Source organism: Lipotes vexillifer, unplaced genomic scaffold (genome assembly GCF_000442215.2).
Source record: "Lipotes vexillifer unplaced genomic scaffold, Lipotes_vexillifer_v1.1 scaffold274, whole genome shotgun sequence".
NCBI lineage: Eukaryota > Metazoa > Chordata > Mammalia > Artiodactyla > Lipotidae > Lipotes > Lipotes vexillifer.
This window is the reverse complement of record NW_006777033.1, coordinates 688365-708213: the sequence shown is the minus strand read 5'-3', so window position 1 is coordinate 708213 and position 19849 is coordinate 688365.

Sequence of the window (19849 nt, the reverse complement as noted above, 5' to 3'; positions counted from 1 at the left end):
TCGACCTTCAGCTTCCCCAGCTGAATATATTGCTAGTCATCTTTTGAAGTGACTTGTGAACTTTGTGCTTCCTGCTGGCACCAATCATTTTCCATGTTTTATCATCATTATCTAAACCTTAGTCTTATCTGTTTTGTTATTCTAAGGTTCCTTGAGAGCAGGGACTCTCATTCATTCTTTAACTTGTTCACAAGTCCAAACGAATTTCATCTAGCTGGGACTCAAAAACTGTTTGCTGAGTGGTGGATTAATTTTTAATTTATCTATCTTTCTGTTTATATAATGCCCATAGTTCCACATTCTGCACACATTACTTTTCCTACATTAGAGGAAAAAATAAATAAGTAACCAGTCAACAAATATTTTCACCATTTAAGTTTCAGCCATACAGCATATACTCCTTCCAGGGGCATTCCATTCCATTCGGTGAAGACTTGAGTTTAAAGATGTGACAGCAGAGCATGAAAGAGCTCTAAGTTTTTGCTAGAAACAACAGAAGAGGTAAAAGCCTGGAGCAGTGGGAAAAATGAAGCGAGCAAGGATGAAAAATGAAGACAGTAGTGGCAACCGATGGTTTAGGTGGAAAAAACTTAGAGCTCTAAGAAACTCATAGGAGTGATAGGCTTTGAACTTAAGCCTTTATTCTGTGTAAACTGGAGCCAAGTCTTCAACCTATATGTTCTGTGTGACCTGGGAAAGGTCACTTTTCTTCCTGGATCTGTTTCCACATGGGTGAAATGGCACGAATGATGTATATCTTTCAGATTGTTTGTGAGATTCACATCATCATATGAGGAATTCTTCTGCAAGTTCAAAAGTGTTTTGCAAGTGGTATTACCTAAATGGTGGCTGAGGGCCAAGAACTGGAGTGAGACAGCTTGCAGAGGGTTTGAGAGACCATAGACAGAAGCTTACGTTTCATCTGGAGATTAAGGAGAAGCATCAGCCTAAAGCCAATTTGGGGTGATGGTGGGGGGAGTGCTTCCTAATTCCTGTTTATCCAATCTAATTAGCATAATGTCATCAATGTGGTGGCCCAGTGCAATTTTTTATTTATTTTTTATACAGCAGGTTCTTATTAGTCATCCATTTTATACAGATCAGTGTATACATGTCAATCCCAATCTCCCCGTTCGTCACACCACCATCCCCACCCCCGCACCGCTTTCTCCTCTTGGTGTCCATATGTTTTTTCTCTACATCTGTGTCTCAATTTCTGCCCTGCAAACCAGTTCATCTGTACCATTTTTCTAGGTTCCACATATATGCGTTAATATATGATATTTGTTTTTCTCTTTCTGACTTACTTCACTCTGTATGACAGTCTCTAGATCCATCCATGTCTCTAGAAATGACCCAATTTCGTTCCTTTTTATAGCTGAGTAATATTCCATTGTATATATGTACCACATCTTCTTTATCCATTCGTCTGTCGATGGGCATTTAGGTTGCTTCCATGACCTGGCTATTGTAAATAGTGCTGCAATGAACATTGGGGTGCATGTGTCTTTTTGAATTATGGTTTTCCCTGGGTATATGCCCAGTAGTGGGATTGCTGGGTCATATGGTAATTCTATTTTTAGTTTTTTAAGGAACCTCCATACTGTTCTCCATAGTGGCTGTATCAATTTACATTCCCACCAACAGTGCAAGAGGGTTCCCTTTTCTCCACACCCTCTCCAGCATTTGTTGTTTGTAGATTTTCTGATGATGCCCATTCTAACTGGTGTGAGGTGATACCTCATTGTAGTTTTGATTTGCATTTCTCTAATAATTAGTGATGTTGAGCAGCTTTTCATGTGCTTCTTGGCCATCTGTATGTCTTCTTTGGAGAAATGTCTATTTAGGTCTTCTGCCCATTTTTGGATTGGGTTGTTTGTTTTTTTAATATTGAGCTGCATGAGCTGTTTATATATTTTGGAGATTAATCCTTTGTCCGTTGATTCATTTGCAAATATTTTCTCCCATTCTGAGGGTTGTCTTTTCGTCTTGTTTATGGTTTCCTTTGCTGTGCAAAAGCTTTGAAGTTTCATTAGGTCCCATTTGTTTATTTTTGTTTTTATTTCCATTACTCTAGGAGGTGGATCAAAAAAGATCTTGCTGTGATTTATGTCAAAGAGTGTTCTTCCTATGTTTTCCTCTAAGAGTTTTATAGTGTCCGGTCTTACATTTAGGTCTCTAATCCATTTTGAGTTTATTTTTGTGTATGGTGTTAGGGAGTGTTCTAATTTCATTCTTTTACATGTAGCTGTCCAGTTTTCCCAGCACCACTTATTGAAGAGACTGTCTTTTCTCCATTGTATATCCTTGCCTCCTTTGTCATAGATTAGTTGACCATAGGTGCGTGGGTTTATCTCTGGGCTTTCTATCTTGTTCCATTGATCTATGTTTCTGTTTTTGTGCCAGTACCATATTGTCTTGATTACTGTAGCTTTGTAGTATAGTCTGAAGTCAGGGAGTCTGATTCCTCCAGCTCCGTTTTTTTCCCTCAAGACTGCTTTGGCTATTCGGGGTCTTTTGTGTCTCCATACAAATTTTAAGATTTTTTGTTCTAGTTCTGTAAAAAATGCCATTGGTAATTTGATAGGGATTGCATTGAATCTGTAGATTGCTTTGGGTAGTATAGTCATTTTCACAATATTGATTCTTCCAATCCAAGAACATGGTATATCTCTCCATCTGTTGGTATTATCTTTAATATCTTTCATCAGTGTCTTATAGTTTTCTGCATAAAGGTTTATTCCTAGGTATTTTATTCTTTTTGTTGCAATGGTAAATGGAAGTGTTTCCTTAATTTCTCTTTCAGATTTTTTATCATTAGTGTGTAGGAATGCAAGAGATCTGTGCATTAATTTTGTATCCTGCAACTTTACCAGATTCATTGATTAGTTCTAGTAGTTTTCTGGTGGCACCTTTAGGATTCTCTATGTATAGTATCATGTCATCTGCAAACAGTGACAGTTTTACTTCTTCTTTTCCAATTTGGGTTCCTTTTATTTCTTTTTCTTCTCTGATTGCCGTGGCTAGGACTTCCAAAACTATGTTGAATAATAGTGGTGAGAGTGGACATCCTTACCTTGTTCCTGATCTTAGAGGAAATACCATGCTTTCAGTTTTTCACCGTTGAGAATGATGTTTGCTGTGATTTTGTCATATATGGCCTTTGTTATCTTGAGGTAGGTTTTGTAGAATGTTAAGATAAAAAGGTCAGTTCATAGAGATGGAAAGGAAAGTGTTGGTTGCCAGGGGTTGGGAGGAGGGAGGAAGGGGGAGTTATTGTTTAATGGGTACAGAGTTTGGGTTTTGCAAGATGAAAAGTTATGGAAATGGATGGTGGTGATGGTTGTATACCACAGTTTAATAAGTAAATAAATACTAAATTAATAAATAAGAAAAAAAGTGAATTAAGAAGAGTTGGCTGTACTCTCTCCTGGAAGGACATAAGAAGGAGAGGAACATTAAAGGAATCTCTGAAGAACTGATGAAAAGAAAAGGAACCACAGATTCAGAGCTAGAGAAAAGGCCTAAGCCAGGCTGTCTGGTCAGATAACAATCCCATTTCTTCTTCCTGGACATGCAACCCACTACATTCTCTAGACTCCCTTGCAAAGGGTGTGGCCTTGTGACCGAATTCTAGCAACTAATGGAAAACAGAATGATGTTGGTCATTCCTAGACCAGGCACATAAAAACCTTCCACCTGTGTTCCTCCATGTTATTTTCCAATCCAGAGGGTGCGTGCTCATGCCCAGAGTGACTTTGGAAGTCACACGTTGAAGATGGTGAAGACAGAAGACAAAGTTGCTCAGGTTCCTGCATCACTGCTGGGAAGATGGAACTCTATCAATCAGGACATCTGTTTTAGACTTTACATCAGCAAGGGAAAACAAGTCTATTGTGTTCAAGCCAGTATCCAGTTGGGGGTGAGTTTATTACAGCAGTTATCGTTACCTTAATTAACACAGCATGGATGAGTTGGGGAGGTAACTGAGGAGCCCTCTGTCTGCCTTTTGAATAATGAAAGTGAGAATTATAAGGAGAGAAAGTGGAAACAGCTGGGAGAAGGAAGAGGCTGGCAGATGGTATCTATGGACAGTCTTTGAAGCCAGGGTCTCAGAATAAATAATATCAAAATATGGCTTTTAACAAGGCATGTACTATTGCACATCATGACCCAGTCAGTCCATATCTCCCCCTATTTAGTGGCTCCCATCTACTCTATGACCTTAGCCATGGCACTTGACATGTCCTTGACTTTCTATTTATAGCCACAAAAGAAAAATACCAATCAAATTTCTATAAAAGTTTCTCTAAAACTCCAGGTTCCCTCTCTTGCTTTCTCTCTCTCTTCCCCAACCCCCAAATAATTTTTAATTGTTTAATGTGGGAAAATGCTTTATGAAAATTGCATTCCTTTCTGAACCACTGCCTGGGTCATTTAAAAATAAACAATAGACAAAGGGACATTAACCTGGGGGCAACTTTATAATAATAACCTCCAGGGCTGATCCAGGATTGGCTAAGAAGATAAAAGGAGTTGGGAGATTTGTGGCCATCCAAGCTACATAAAAAAATATTCAGCTTTTCTCTTCTCCCCAACAGGTATGCTCCAAATGAAGACAATGTCTAATTAATTCTGTGGTCCTGTCATTTCCTATTATTGCTAACATGTTCTCAGATGTTCAGATAAGTCATAGGCCAATGAACAAATATAGTTCCTAAAGGCTAAAGTTTGTAGAGACTCTGAAGCCATTCAAGCAAAGACAAGGAGTAAACAGGATTTTTTATAATTACTATTATTGTTTTTATTATTTTAAGCACATAGGTCTATCCAGGACTTAGCTTTTGAGTCTTGGTCATAAACCTTTGGGCACATTGCTATCCCTTATTAAAGCACCAATAAAAGATTAAACTAGAAAACAAATCTACAAATGAGCAGCTATCTTTTAATTAGTAAGCGCTCCCCTTCATATAAAATTCTATGCCTGTCTCTAATAGCCACACTTAATACTCACCTAGAGCCTTTCGTCTGAAAATCTCAAGGCACTTCTTGCAATACAAGTGCCAGTTCTCTCAAAATTCCTGTAAGTCAGGGAACTAAAATTCCCATTCATAGGGTGTTTTGGCCATTGCTGAGGTCTGAGCTCTTCCATCTCCATTCCATGTAGCTGTGGGTGACATTCCTTCCGAGATCATAGCTTCACCCCCAGTGCAATGAAAGGGAAAAGGATCCTATCAGGACAGGAAATACTGGTTTCATCCCCATGAGAGGCAATAGGATGGAAAGGAAAACTCAGCCTTGGGAGTTAGACCTGACTACAAACTCCGGCTTTAAACAAATAATCTTAACCTCTCTGAGCTTCAGTTTGCTTATTTATAATCAAGAATGTAAGGTAATACTACAGTTCTTGGTACACAGTAGGCACTCAGTAATACTTGCTTAGTGGTATAAAGCCATATCCTCCTTTATATCCCTAATTTCAACGGATCTTTGAAACTAACCAATATTTTATCTGATTAATAGTCGGTTGACAGTCTGCATGAGAATACTGCCCACAGTAGCACTCAGTAAATGTAGTGGAGTTGTCTTGCTATGGAAGAAGTCTATAGCCAATGCCCACAGTACCCAAGCCAACTTGGGTTTTCCGTAAGAACAAATCCAATATTATCTCACATAAATGCTAATCCCTGGGTATGAAAAGCTCTATTTAAGTGCAGTTGTAGCTCTCCTTCTTCAGTATACTTGGGTTGATTTTCCAAATCCCATCATATCCTGTATTTATAAACAAAGGAGAATACTGTCATGAACTTTATCACTTCGTTAAATACCAAATACTAAATTATTAGTTACAGAGATTTATTGAAAAAAATTCTTATAAAATTGTCTTGCAGACACTTGAATGTATTACCATGCTTTATGGATTTGTTTGGATTATTTTTAGAAGGCAAATGCTTTAGTCCTTTCAACTATTTGAAAACAAAAGAGTGTACCTTGGATTATAAATCTTACATTTTCATTAGATTTTTCATAACTCTACCAAAAATTCAGCCAAGCATTTATCAGTCAGGAGTTAGAAAGTCAAAAGGAGTCCCTATTCCCTGGATTTAAAAAAACCTTCTTTTAATTTAATAAATTTACTTGGAAGGCCATGATAGTGACATTTCTTACTGAGAACCTCAACAAATTCAAAACATCGTGTCAACTGAAAAAACACACAACCTAAAAGTTGAGAATTATGTTTTATTCAGGGACATTACTGAGGACTATAGCCCAGGAGACAGCCTCTCAGATAGCTCTGAGGAACTGTCCCAAAGAGGTAAGGGGGGGGAGCCAGGATATATAGGAGTTTTTGCTGAAACACAAACAATGTAGTCAAACATCAAAGATTACTGCTAATCACAAAAACAGACATCTCAAATTAATGATTTTAGTGGTTTTCTATATAGGGGAAGTTGTAAGAACCTGGGCTCACTGAAATTATTCCTTTGATATGCATCTTAACTATACAGGACCAGTACTCTGTTTTTCTCCATCCTGAATTTCCCTCATGACATACTGGGTGAGAGGGGTGGTAGGGGGACGGACGGAGGCTGCTGCTACATCAGTAGCTGATGTCTTCACGGTGGGCAGCACTCATTGTTTCCTGGGATGGCAGGCAACATTCTTTGTCCACAATGGTAATGACCAAATACTAAGGACAGGGGTTGGGGGAGATTGTGAGTAGACAAAACAGAAATGTTAAACATTTATATCTAATAGTCACGAATTTCTTTCCTAAGAGATCTTTCAGAATATCACTCAGAGATAAGATACCCTTACTTTGTCCACAATTCTCATAAGCTTTTTCATTTGATTTCTCCCACTGTCAGTAGATGAAAAGTGGCGAATCAGAAGTGTTGCCTGCCATCCTGGGAAACAATGAATGCTGCCCACCATGAAGAGTTCTTGCAGCCGTCAGCCAACAAGCCAGCAAACCTACAAGTTCACTTTGAATGTTAACTACTTTTCTGGCACTTTAGCAGTTGTTAAGGGACAGAAAAGTAAAAGCTATTATATTTGTCCTCCATAGCTTATATTGGATTGGCCAAAAAGTTTGTCTGTTTTTTTCTGTAAGATGGCTCTAGTAGCACTTAGTTGTCCTTAACTTCATTCGAAACAATTTTGTTAGATTGTATTGTGACAGTTGTCATAATCAGCGTGCATGTAAAAACTAAAATTATCAGAAGTGGTGAATTTTTGTGTAGCCATTTTAATATTGAAGATGGAAGATTAAAAGCAACATGTTCAGCGTATTATGCTTTATTATTTCAAGAAATGTAAAAACGCACTGAAACGCAAATAAAGATTTATGCAGTATATGGAGAAGGTGCCGTGACTGATCAAACGTGTCAAAAGTGGTTTGCAAAGAAGTTTCGTGCTGGAGTTTTCTCGCTGGACAATGCTCCACGGTCAGGTAGACCAGTTGAAGTTGATAGCGATCAAATCGAGACATTAATTGAGAACAATCAATGTTATTAAGACGCAGGAGATAGCCGACCTACTCAAAATATCCAAATCAAGGTTGAAAATCATTTGCACCAGCTTGGTTGTGTTCATCGCTTTGATGTTTGGGTTCCACATAAGAGAAAAAAACCTTCTTGACCGTATTTCCACATGCAATTCTCTACTTAAACATAATGAAAACGTTCCTTTTTTTTTTCTTTTCTGCGGTACGCGGGCCTCTCACTGTTGGGGCCCCTCCCGTTGCGGAGCACAGGCTCGGGACGCACAGGCCCAGCGGCCATGGCTCACGGGCCCAGCAGCTCCGCGGCATGTGGGATCCTCCCAGACCGGGGCACGAATCCACGTCCCCCGCATCGGCAGGCGGACTCTCAACCACTGCGCCACCAGGGAAGCCCAAAAACATTCCTTTTTGTTTTTGTTTTTGTTTTTGTTTTGATATGGACCATTTTTAAAGTCTTTATTGAATTTTTACAATATTGCTTCTGTTTTCTGTTTTGGTTTTTTGGCCGCGAGGCATGTGGGATCTTAGCTCCCCGACCAGGGATCAAACCCGCTCGCCCTGAACTGGAAGGCAAATTCTTAACCACTGGACCACCAGGGAAGTCCCCGAGAACGTTGTTTTTAAAGCAAATTGTGACGGGCAATGAAAAGTGGATACTGTACAATAATGTGGAGCAGAAGAGATCGTGGGGCAAGAGAAATGAGCCACCACCAACTACACCAAAGGCCAGTCTTCATCCAAAGAAGATGATGTTGTGTATATGGTGGGATTGGAAGGACGTCCTCTATTATGAGCTCCTTCCAGAAAACCAAACGATTAATTCCAACAAGTACTGCTACCAATTAGAACAACTGAAAGCAGCACTTGATGAAAAGTGTCCGGAATTATTCAACAAAAAACACATAATCTGGGCCTGCGCGACGCTCCGCAACCGGAGAGGCCACAACAGTGAGAGGCCCGGGTACCGCAAACAAAACAAAACAAAACAAAACAAACACATAATCTTCCATCAGGATAACGCAAGACCGCATGTTTCTTTGATGACCAGGCAAAAACTGCTATAGCTTGGCTGGGAAGTTTCGATTCATTCACCGTATTCACCAGACATTGCACCTTCAGATTTCCATTTATTTCGGTCTTTCCAAAATTCTCTTAATGGAAATTTCAATTCTTCCCTGGAAGACTGTAAAAGGCACCTGGAACAGTTCTTTGCTCAAACAGATAAAAAGTTTTGGGAAGATGGAATTATGAAGTTGCCTGAAAAAATGGCAGAAGGTAGTGGAATAAATGGTAACTACGTTGTTCAGTAAAGTTCTTGGTGAAAATGAAAATGTGTCTTTTATTGTTACTTTAAAACCGAAGGAACTTTTGGGCCAGCCCAATATTTTTCTTGGGTGTAGAAAAGAGCTCCACACAAGAAACAAATAGAAAGAAATAAATTATGTAGCACTGACCATGATCTTTTTAAAAATTCAAAGAAGGGAGAAATCAGCAAGGAAGAAAGTATAAAAGTTTTCATGAGGCCAAATCTTTTAAAAAATATTAGAAAAATTAGAGCAGCCCTTTGTCTTAAAGACAAAAACCAAATGTCTGAAAAGTGATGCCGTGAAACCACAGTGGGAGAAATTTAAAAGGCTCTTTTAAAAAAAGTTTTGTTCAGAAGAGAAGATGAACGGGGAGTTTTAGGAAGCTTCAATATCTAAAACACAATTTTTTTTTTGTAGATGCCTGGAAAATTGAATAAGAAGAAATCAACTTACAGTATAGAAGGAAAGATTTAGATAAGGCATTGCAATGTATCCTTGAATACAATTACGATTTTTAAAAGTCTTCCTTTTATATGCTGCTCTTTAAATGGTTTCGGTAAAACAGTGAGGAGACACAGTAATGGGTTCAATGACCCCTTCCCCTTCCGTAGTCCTGGGTTGCATGACCTGTGTAGGATCACCTCTCCTGCTCTGTCCTGCCCCACCCCGCCCTGCCGCACCAGCTGTGCCAATCCACAGGAGCGCTCACACTTTCCCAGCAGAAGTGCTCTCCTTCAAGGAGGTTCACAGAGATTATCATCTGTAATCAGGATTCTGAACGAGAACTTCATGAGCTGCTCTGCTCATGACCTAGGTTGGGAAAGAGGGCCAAGTTTGTCTGCTAGTATCAGTGGAAAACGGTGATGATAAAGGCCATGGACTGAAGGTTCTAAAGGAGAGCAAACATGTACACTTCAAACTCGCTGGCTGACTCTTTGGACATAGACACTGGCTTGGAATTTGAGGGCCACCAAGATAACCCCCAAATCACTTTTTTACCAACAAGAAAAGCAATGCAGTATGAAGAGAGGATAATGGTTGTCTCTCCCCCAGGTAAAACACAGGTAATAAAAACAGTAAAGTTCCTACCAGCCAGACACAACTAATAATATATATTCCAGGTAAGTGGCCATTTGTAAATCTGTCCTAGATCAAAGATTGTAGAGAACAGTTTTCAAAAATGGAAAGAATATTTTCTCATTTTTTTGGATGCCATTCACAATGTAAAAACTATAGATATGACATACTTTTAAGTTTAATATGCATTATCAACATTTTTTTCCATCACATTCTTTTTTTTTTTTGCAGTACGCAGGCCTCTCACTGTTGTGGCCTCTCCCATTGCAGAGCACAGGCTCCGGACGTGCAGGCTCAGCGGCCACGGCTCACGGGCCCAGCCGCTCCGTGGCATGCGGGATCCTCCCGGACCCGGGGCACGAACCTGTGTCCCCTGCATCGGCAGGCGGACTCTCAACCACTGTGCCACCAAGGAAGCCCTCCATCACATTCTTAAGTCTAGACTCTAGACAACCAACAAAGCAGTAGATCAAGCCCTGATTTGCAGCATTTGCGAATTTCTGTGGTGTAAATGCATCTACCATGGCCAATTTCAAGCTTCCAACATAATACCACTGAAAAATACAGTCGCAAAGTGATGGGCAACAGCACACCATTCTAGAGTGTTTCCACCATACAGATACAATAGATGTAAAGACTCTCAAGAGCAAAGATAATAGCAAAGTGCAGCAAAATAATTAGGAAGTGATGAGTTTTAAGAATTTACTAACTTTGTGTTGAATATAATTGTTAAGCCTGTGTTTATATAGTTTAATTTTTAACAGTGGATGTGCTTAACAACTGGCTCACAAAATTCCCGAAAATTGAACAATCAGCTCTCAAGAACCAGTAGGGGCCAGATCCAGCACACTCCAGGTTCCATTCATTCCTGAGACCTAGCTATATTTCCATCCTGATTTCAGGAGGCGACAAGTGCCCTCGTCTGTCCAATCCGTATAGATCAAGTTGCTTTCCAGTCACTGGCAACCCAAAGAATCTTGGCTTATCAAAGTGATCCCTGCCAGCTAGAGTGGACTGCTTCGTCAAGTTTCAAGCTACTACCTCTGAGGACTAATATTCCAGCCTACCTAGATGCTGCTGCTTTTTTTTTTTTTTTTTAACTGGGCTTCCCACCTCCTTAAATAGAATTTTCCGCTGTGGAAAATCTGGCCATGCCATGCAATGTCCCTTTAAATGTCCGCCCCAAATGAAGAATGTTTAATCAGCTGAGTGGAGCCTGCCCCTCCCCACAGGAGCTCTGGAGGATGTTCACAGCTCACAGCCGCTCCTGCCCCTTCCCAGGAGCCCCAGCGTCACTATGTGAAACCACAGAGGGTGGAGCCCAGGCTTTTCCCTGGAGAGGAAGTGGCTGCCGGAATGCCAGATGTGCCATTCCCACAGCAGCTGGTGGAGGGCCCGGCTCTCCCAGGGTGAGTAGCAGCCTCCGCAGCGACCAAGCCCTGGAAGTTTGCAAAGTTTCCACAGGCTAGGGAGAACCCAAGCTGCGCAGGGCCCCAGGCATCACAGGATGAGAAATAGAACGTTATTCAAGGCTGAATGCTCCCACGCACCTCGCTTGTTTTCTTCCACCAGTGTTTGGAAAACCTGTTTAAAGAGTTATTCCAAGTGTTTTTTCAAGCCTCTAATCTGCCTTCAAAAATATCCTCGAAGAGGAAACAAAGATTGTTTGCTAGCAGTCAACAAGGGTGGAAACAGCCAGGAAAAGTCTTTCCAGCACACCTAGGTGAAAGCCACAAATTAGGGCTGGGGAGGGCTTGGGCAGAAACCAGCCTGGTGGATCAGTTTGCAGAGCTCTGTGTGTCCTGCAGTTTTTTTCAAAGGGGGCAGCTGAAGTCCACAGCTCTTTGTGAAATCTGGAGGAGGGAAGATGAGGGCAGAGGGGAAATGGGGGGAGCAAGAGTGGAGATGCTATAGATGATTGGAAGTGGGGAGAGGGCTGGATGTGGGGAAGCAGTAGGAAAATCAAGTGTGCAGTTCATCTGAAATCTTGTTTAATGTACATTTTCTCAGGGGGGTTGAGCTGAACCCTGCAACTGTGCATCCGAAGTTGATTAAAAACCTGAAATTTTCTGTAATTGGACCTCATTAATAAATTCCTCAGGGTTCCAGTAGGCTCTGAAGAGGTAGAACAAGGGTCTGGAGAGAAGAGAGCAACAGGAGGTTGTAAGATTCCAGGCTGTGGAGTTAATTCCATTTAATCAGCTTGGAGAAAGTCCTCATTCACAACCCCCAGGACGCACGAAGGCCTCCCGCCCTCTTCAGCAGGGCAAGATTTTCTCTCATTTGCTTCTCCCTTCTTTTGAACGCCCCTATTTCCAATCTGGGTAACTAGCTGCCCCATACGTTCTGCAAGCCAACTGTTAGGAAGTAATGCCTCTCTTCTCTTTAGGACCCTCGCAGTTTCCTTTGCAGGTGCGATTTCAGCAGCAGAGCTAGGAAGGCTGCCACCGCCCAGCCTCCTCTGTTTATTTTCCACCCACCCCTGCCCACCACCACCCTGCCCTGCCCCACCCTTCTCCTCCCCTCCCACATCTATTCCCACCTCCATCCTCAGTTGTTAGCTTGACCCCCAAATTCACACAATCCCAAACCTTGAATTGAGACATTAGCATTGGCTTGTTGCCACACCAAATCCTGAGTGCTTAGTAAGCGGCAAACCTGCTTGGTTTGTAATGTACCTTCTCTTTTTCCTCTGGTAGAAGTGAGCCTGAGATGCAACATGTTCAAGCGTCAGATACCAGGGGGAAAAAAACAGAAGCAAATGGTGATGCCCAAGCTGGGAAATCAACTTCTGAATAGGAAAGGACAAAGGTCAAATGCAGGATTTTGCCAGGCCTCCAAATAGTTCATTCTCATAGCATCTATATCTTGTAAATTTTCCTTCCTTTTCTGGGCATTTCAGTGAGAAGTGTCACGCAGTAAAACCAGCGTGGAAGAGGCATAGAAATATCAACCTCCATTCCCAAGGATCATCAGCTTCCATCCCCAAGGACCCCAAGGTCACTGGTCTTCAGAGCAAGACTCACCCCAGGTCAAGGACGGCATGTTTTCTATGGGATGTGATTTTTTTCATTGTCTCCAGGCTGTGCTTGAGCTGCAGAGAAAAGGGGCTAGAGATGGAGGGAGCAGAGAGGAAGGGTCAACTTATCAGAGGCAGTGGAACCTAAGGAGGTGGTCAGCCCACTCCTGCAATTAACCTCCTCACTGCACCCTACCCACTCACACCCCAAATTCAAACTTGGAAGCATGAGAGCAGGCTGTCTCCTTCACTTCTGACTTAGCTTCTATTCACCTATTCCCTTGCCAGGCTGCATCTGGACATGTTCCTTCCTCTCACCTTTTCACCATCCCTTACTATAACATCTCCTCACCCCCACCCCAATGCAGGACAAAAAAAGTGTTTTGCACTGCTCTTTTTTATGATTTTAGAGAAGTCTCAGGTGACATGATGTTGCCATCATAGTGAAGTGATGGCTGAGTTGTAGCTCTCCCTCTCCTTGAAGGCCTCCTTGGTGTTCTTCCTCCCATCATGGGGTGTTATACTCAGGCCATCATAACAGAAAAGGCTGATGAATGTGCCCATAAAATAAATTAAATAAAACAGTGCACTTTCATATGGCAAATATGGTGTGCATCATAAACAAAGTCAAAAGACAAATTAAAAACTGGAGAAAAGTCCTCGCACATATCTGACTGACAAAAGTCTGGCTTCTTAATAAACAAAGAGTCTTTATAAGTCAATAAGACAAAAGGGCAAAGAAAATTAACTATCTGCTCATAAAAAATAAATAGAGATAAAATAAGTGGACAAGATCACTCAGCATTTAAAAGATAAAAATCAAAACAAGTCACTGCTTTTCCCTATCAGATTGGAAAATACTAAAGGTTTAGTCGTCCCCGGTGTTGGTAAGGATGGGTGAAACAGGCAGTCCCATACTGTTGGTATAGGACTATTCAGTAAAAATAGCTTTATATATGTAAATTTGGCTGCATCTAGCAAAATTTTTTAAATGTGCATACACTTTGACCCAGAAATTGTACTGTGAAAGATGTATTCTATAGATATAAAGTACACAAAGATACATGTACAAAGATGGAAACTTTGTCAGTGAAACTTTATTTGCAATTAAAAACAAAAAAGAATGTGCATATATAGGCTATTACATTGATTTTTTAAATTGAGAGGACATTAAAGACACTGGTAAATGTAGATGTCTTAGTTTGCTTGGGCTGCTATAACCAAATACTACAGACTGGGTGGCTTATAGACAACAGAAATTTATAGCTCACAGTTCTAGAGGCTGGAAGTCTAAGACCAAGGCACCAGCATGGACCCTTTCTGGTGAGAGTCCCATTCCTGCCTCATAGCTGGCACCTTCTTTCTGTGTCCTCACAGCAAGGGGAAGGGGTAGAGGTCTCTCTTTTATAAGGGCTCTGCCCTCATGACCTAAGCAACTTTCAAAGCCTACCTCCTAATACCATCACCTTTGGGCGTTAGGATTTCAACATGTGAATTTGGAGGGGACACAGATACTCGGCAGGATGGGGGATGAGGAAAGAGAGAGACTTTTATTTTTTGTCTAAAATTTTCTGTCTTAATTTTTTATCAAGTGTATTTTTAAAAAACATTCATTTTAAAATCAATAAATAAACAAACTAAACTCTGGCTCTACTCCTAGGCTGGTTGCTAACACTTTTCTGGTGCCCAAGAATTCCCCAAGACAAACACAAGGTTCACCTAACCAGTCCCAATTGGCCAGTCCTTCAAACTGAGTAAAACCTTCGATATAGAGGTCTATCAATATAGAAGAAAGCTCCATAACAGAATAGTTGACAAAAGACAAAAATTCAATCTTTTGAGTGTCCCTTTCCCAGTGACTCATTCAAAAAGAGTTGAAAAAGGCTGGGTTGCTGGGCAATAAACTGGGATTTTGGAATAAGCAGCCACTAGCTCCACCCTGCTTCCTTGAGGTGGAGGCTGGTCTGGGTGGGGCTGGGAGCAGGGCAGCAGGGAGGTTGGTGGGCACAGGCACCCACCGATCTGACACCAACGGGCCTCTCTCTCTTGGCCGTACCCACTGTGGGAAAGAGACGAGGAGGCTTAGAATCCTGCTCCAGGGTATGATTCCAACTATATGATATTCTGGAAAAGGGAAAACTATGGAGACAGTAAAAAGATAAGTGGGTGCTAGGGGTTGGAAGTGGGGGTAGGGATGCATAGGTGGAGCACAGAGGATTTTTAGGGTGGTGAAACTACTCTGTATGATACTGTCATGGTGGATACATGTCCTTATTCATTTGTACAAACCCACAGAATCTACAGCACCAGGAGTGAACTTAGTGTAAACTATGGACTCTGGGTGACTATGATGTATCAATGGAGGTTCATCTGCTGTAACAAATGTACCACTCTGGTGAGGGATGTTGATAATGGGGGGGGGCTATGCAGATATGGGGGGCAGAGGATATATAACAAATCTCTGTACCTTCCTCTCAAAAAACAAACAAAAATGTTTGATGAGATAACAGATAATGCTAAACGTATGCTTGTTAGATGCTAAGTAAAAGCAAATCCTGCCCTAGGCTTTGCTCCTGCAACCACCGGGGGGAAGAAGAGTGCTGTGCACGCATCTCTCACCTGGGACACTTTTCACCCTCAACTGGACTCCTCAGGGCTTGGCCAGGTTCCACCTGGAATTTCACTCTTAAATATCTGGAGATGGAGCAGGGGCTTTCATTTTCTACTCCACACGTATTTATAACTTGGAATTCTACAAGAATACCTTCATGCACTGCTTCTTTAAAAATAAAATAGAATTTTGCAATATCAGTTAAGCCTCTGACTTCAATTATAAACCAGATGTCTGCTCAAGCCTTTCTACTCTCTTGAATTTGTTAACCTTGGCCTAAGCCTTCCTCCCGAGACTTGAGATACGTGCATCCCCTCCCCACAAGTGTCCTGACTTCGTGCCTCATTCTCCTCTTTGCCTGTGCCCCACCGCCTCCCTGTGCAATGTCTCAATGGAGCTCCACACCAGGATGTTCTCAGACCCCACCCCCATCTTTGGTCTCATGATAAACCCAGGCATTTCACGAGGTTAGTAACTCTCTGGGGTGTGATGAGAAGGCATAGCTCATGAAAATGGCTCTCCACCATTTTCAGCCCCTGGGGGAGTGGAGTCCACATTCTCTTACTGCCTGCCTTTCTCAGCCCCTCTTAGGATCTCTGATGAATCCATTTCTTTCCATCTGAACAGAAACTAACTCCAGCTAGCTTAAACCAAAAGGAGAAGTCTGTCATGAGGGTACAGGCGGTCTCAGGAAATTCAGATGGACTATAAGAAGAACTGGAGGGACTTTGCTGGTGACGTAGTGGTTAAGACTCCCCAGTCCCAATGCAGGGGGCCCGGGTTCAATCCCTGGTCAGGGACCTAGATCCCACATGCATGCTGCAACTAAGAATTCACATGCCACAACTAAGGAGCCCGCGAGCCGCAACTAAGGAGCCCACCTGCCACAACTAAAGACCCAGAGCAACTAACTAACTAAAGAAAGAAAGAAAGAAAGAACTGGAAAGTCTGGGCAGGACTGTCTCTGTATCTCCTCTTTGCTTATATATCTGCATTCCTCTCTCTCTGCAATCCGTTTTCTCTGCTTCTCCATCTGCATGGGGGGATGTGGCTGCACCTTAGTAACCAAGTGTCTAGTTACATAGAAAGACAAACTGGCTGTCTCAGAACCCCAATCCCACATTCCTGGGAAGGAGTGTCAGTTTGGCCCTTGTCTAATTATCTCCAGCCAGAAGAAAGAGGGTCTTATAGCAGCAGGTCACATGAAAGGAGAATTGTTCATGGCTAGGCACCCTTGGGTGTATTGCAGTCTTATAGAACAGACAAGTAATATTCCTCCTAGGATTTGAGATTTGGTCATTTTTTCAAAAAGGGCATTTGTTCTGTTTTGTTTTATTTTTACTGAAGTGAAACAAAGCACAGACTTTAAGATCAGACTCAATTGCTTTTGAGTCTTTTCTTAGTCACTTAATAACTGGACAATGTTGAGAAAGTCACTTAACTTCTCTGGTCCTTAATGTCCTTGACTATGAGATGAAAATGATACCCATTCAGAGGGTGGTTGTGAGTGGAAGATGATATCATTTTTGAAGCACCCACTTCACAGCAGGTTCTCAGTAAATGTTGATTCTCTTCTTCCTTTATTTAGGCTATTGATGGAGTGAGAGTAATCTTTCTACAGCATCATCTGGCCATGTCACTCCCTTGCTTAAAGCCTGTCTGTGGCTCCACATACCCTCAGTAAAGTCCTGTCTCCTCAAGATAATATAAAAAGCCCTTAAAGATCTGTTCTGCACACTAATCACTCCCCATCACACCTATGCCCAGCCATACTTGCAGTTCCCAGCACACATCATGCTCTCTCCTTCCCTGTTCCTCTTCACATCCATACCCCCAACCTTGTCTGCCTAATGTCTGTTCCTTCTTGGGGACTTTTCCTGGGGAAAATCCTCCTTGGCCATCACTTCTACCCACAAGACTATACTAAGAGTCCCTCTCATATGCTCCTAAACAGGAACTTTCCTCAGCTTCCCTGGTAACCAGCCTGCCCAGCTTTAATGGTTTTAGGGACTTTGCATTGGAAGGTAGAGCATTCCACTACTAATTTCTAGAAGGTTCTACCACTCTTATCCTAACCAACAATAAAGCTGAAAATGTCTCCCCAGAACTTCCACCCAGCAGTCTTAGCTTTTACCCTGGAACAACCTTCAAATTACTGGAAGCTTGAGTCAGTTACCCTCTCCTCACTTCCCTAAATCTCTCTCTCCATCCCCTTCACTGGACCTTAGGAGATGTGGTTCAGAGAACAATCATCATCCCAAACATCCTCTAATTTGTCCCTATTCCTCTCAAAGCCTGTTGCTCAAGTGTGAGTCCAGCCACCACCTCCCTATTAGGAATCCTACAAACCCTACACAGCCTCAGACTGAGTCAATCAGGTGATCAACCTACCTACATCCTGTGGAGCTTCTGGTCAACCACACTCCCTCCAAGTCCTTATCATGCCAAGTCCCATCTCTCCTTACCCCTGGACTTAGCAATTGACTGAAGTTACACAACAAGCCAAGGACAGAGACCAGGAACCACGTCAAGATTTATGACACCTCTAATCTATCAAGATTCAGCAATTCACCTGTCCACAATTCTTTGAATTAATCGCCTTCTATAGCGTGATAATAACAGTGAATGTGGCTGATGCTTACTGAGGGTCTACTGCATGTCAGGCTCTGGGCTAAGAAATATACATGCATTTTTCTAATTTAACCCTCACAACAAGGACTGTACAGATGAGGAAACTGAAGTTTAGAGAGATTAAGAAATGTAATCAATAGAATGGAGGGCTAGGTTAAACAACAAAGGAATAAAGTCTTAGAGCATACCAAATATGACAGCTGTAGATCACCACATTTCTCCCCTATAATTAAGAGTTTCCTAATTTGAAACTCTTAGTACCAAACTTGACTTCATTTAAACACAGGAGAGAAAGGACTCACATCAATCAAATGAAGCCTGAGGGTCCAGAGGAACAGCCTGGCTCTCAGCTATTCAACTTCTTGGGTGTTCAGGTGCCTTCTTACAAGATGTGTAGAAGCCATACAGCTTTTGCCTCACTCATCCACCCCTTTTATTAACCTTAATGTGGTGTAAGAAACGGTTTTGCAGCCTTGCAAAGCTTCTGTAGACGTTTGCTATCTCTCTTACACTTTTATAACAAGGCTGCATCTCTGATTAATTTGGTTATCCCCAGTCGATCTGATGTCAGGGCTACAAATTATAGTAAACCCTTGTTTGTTTATTTAACACAATTCCTGAATTTCCTTATATTCAATTTTTAAAAGGCAATAATGATTTATTGTTATAGCTAAACCATGGAATGAGAAACTTGCATTGGTTGTGTTGTCTCCCATGTAAAGAAGAGCTCATACGTTTTGTGACCTTCTGGTGACAGCCAACTAGCTTGACTGGCAAGTAGAGAAGTCCTCAGTCATATCACTTCCCTTGTAATCACTGTATAATGAAGAGATATTTGCCCACCAAACCTTTCACCCCCTTCTGGAACTCAGGGGGACCAGAGGCTGTCAGCCAACATCCTGGGTAAAGGCTCCCAACGGAAATTTCTGCTGGTTGAACTCAGATCTCTCCTTGCTTGTTCTGAAGCAGGATCAGACATCTGACTGCTCAATGTGTGGCTTCCCAGAAGATTCGGAAACACGCTTGATGTGGGTATGGGATGGGGACAGGGGAATTCTTGTGGCCTATGGGACAGAGAAGGGCTCCAAACACAACATTAGGGTTTGGCAAAACCCAAGAACATCATGCCAAGACCTTTTCCCTTCACTTTTAAGTCCATATGCATTTCAAAGGGAACTTAGTCCTCATTTCAGTAGCTAGTACACAATAGTCATCGGTGTACAGTCATATTAGCACTAAGGGCTGGCTCTAAAATGTCCCACTCTTTTTCTTTCCTATCCAATCTCTATTTATCCCTCAGAATCCAGTCCCTTTCCATCAAGACTTCTCCATCAAATCGCCCATGAACACTGTAGCTCAGAGTAACCACTAGCCTATGACAAGATAACACTCATTGCTAGAAAGGTGTCTCTTGACCATGTGCAGCCTTATGGCATCTTTTGAATTGTTTAACTATTTGTATATACATTTGTGCATCCATATTCATATTACAACTTTTAATGCACTTACTCAAAAACCGTTTACTGAGAACCTGCTACTGCCAAACCTTGTGCTTGGTACTAGGGAAGCATTGGAGAACAAGAAGAGCAGGTCTTGGCCCTTCCAGACCTTACAGTGGGAATTCGTATTAAGTCAGAGTTCAGTGCAGACAACAGAACCCACTCAAGGTATTTCCAACTGAAAGGGATTTAGTGTAGGGA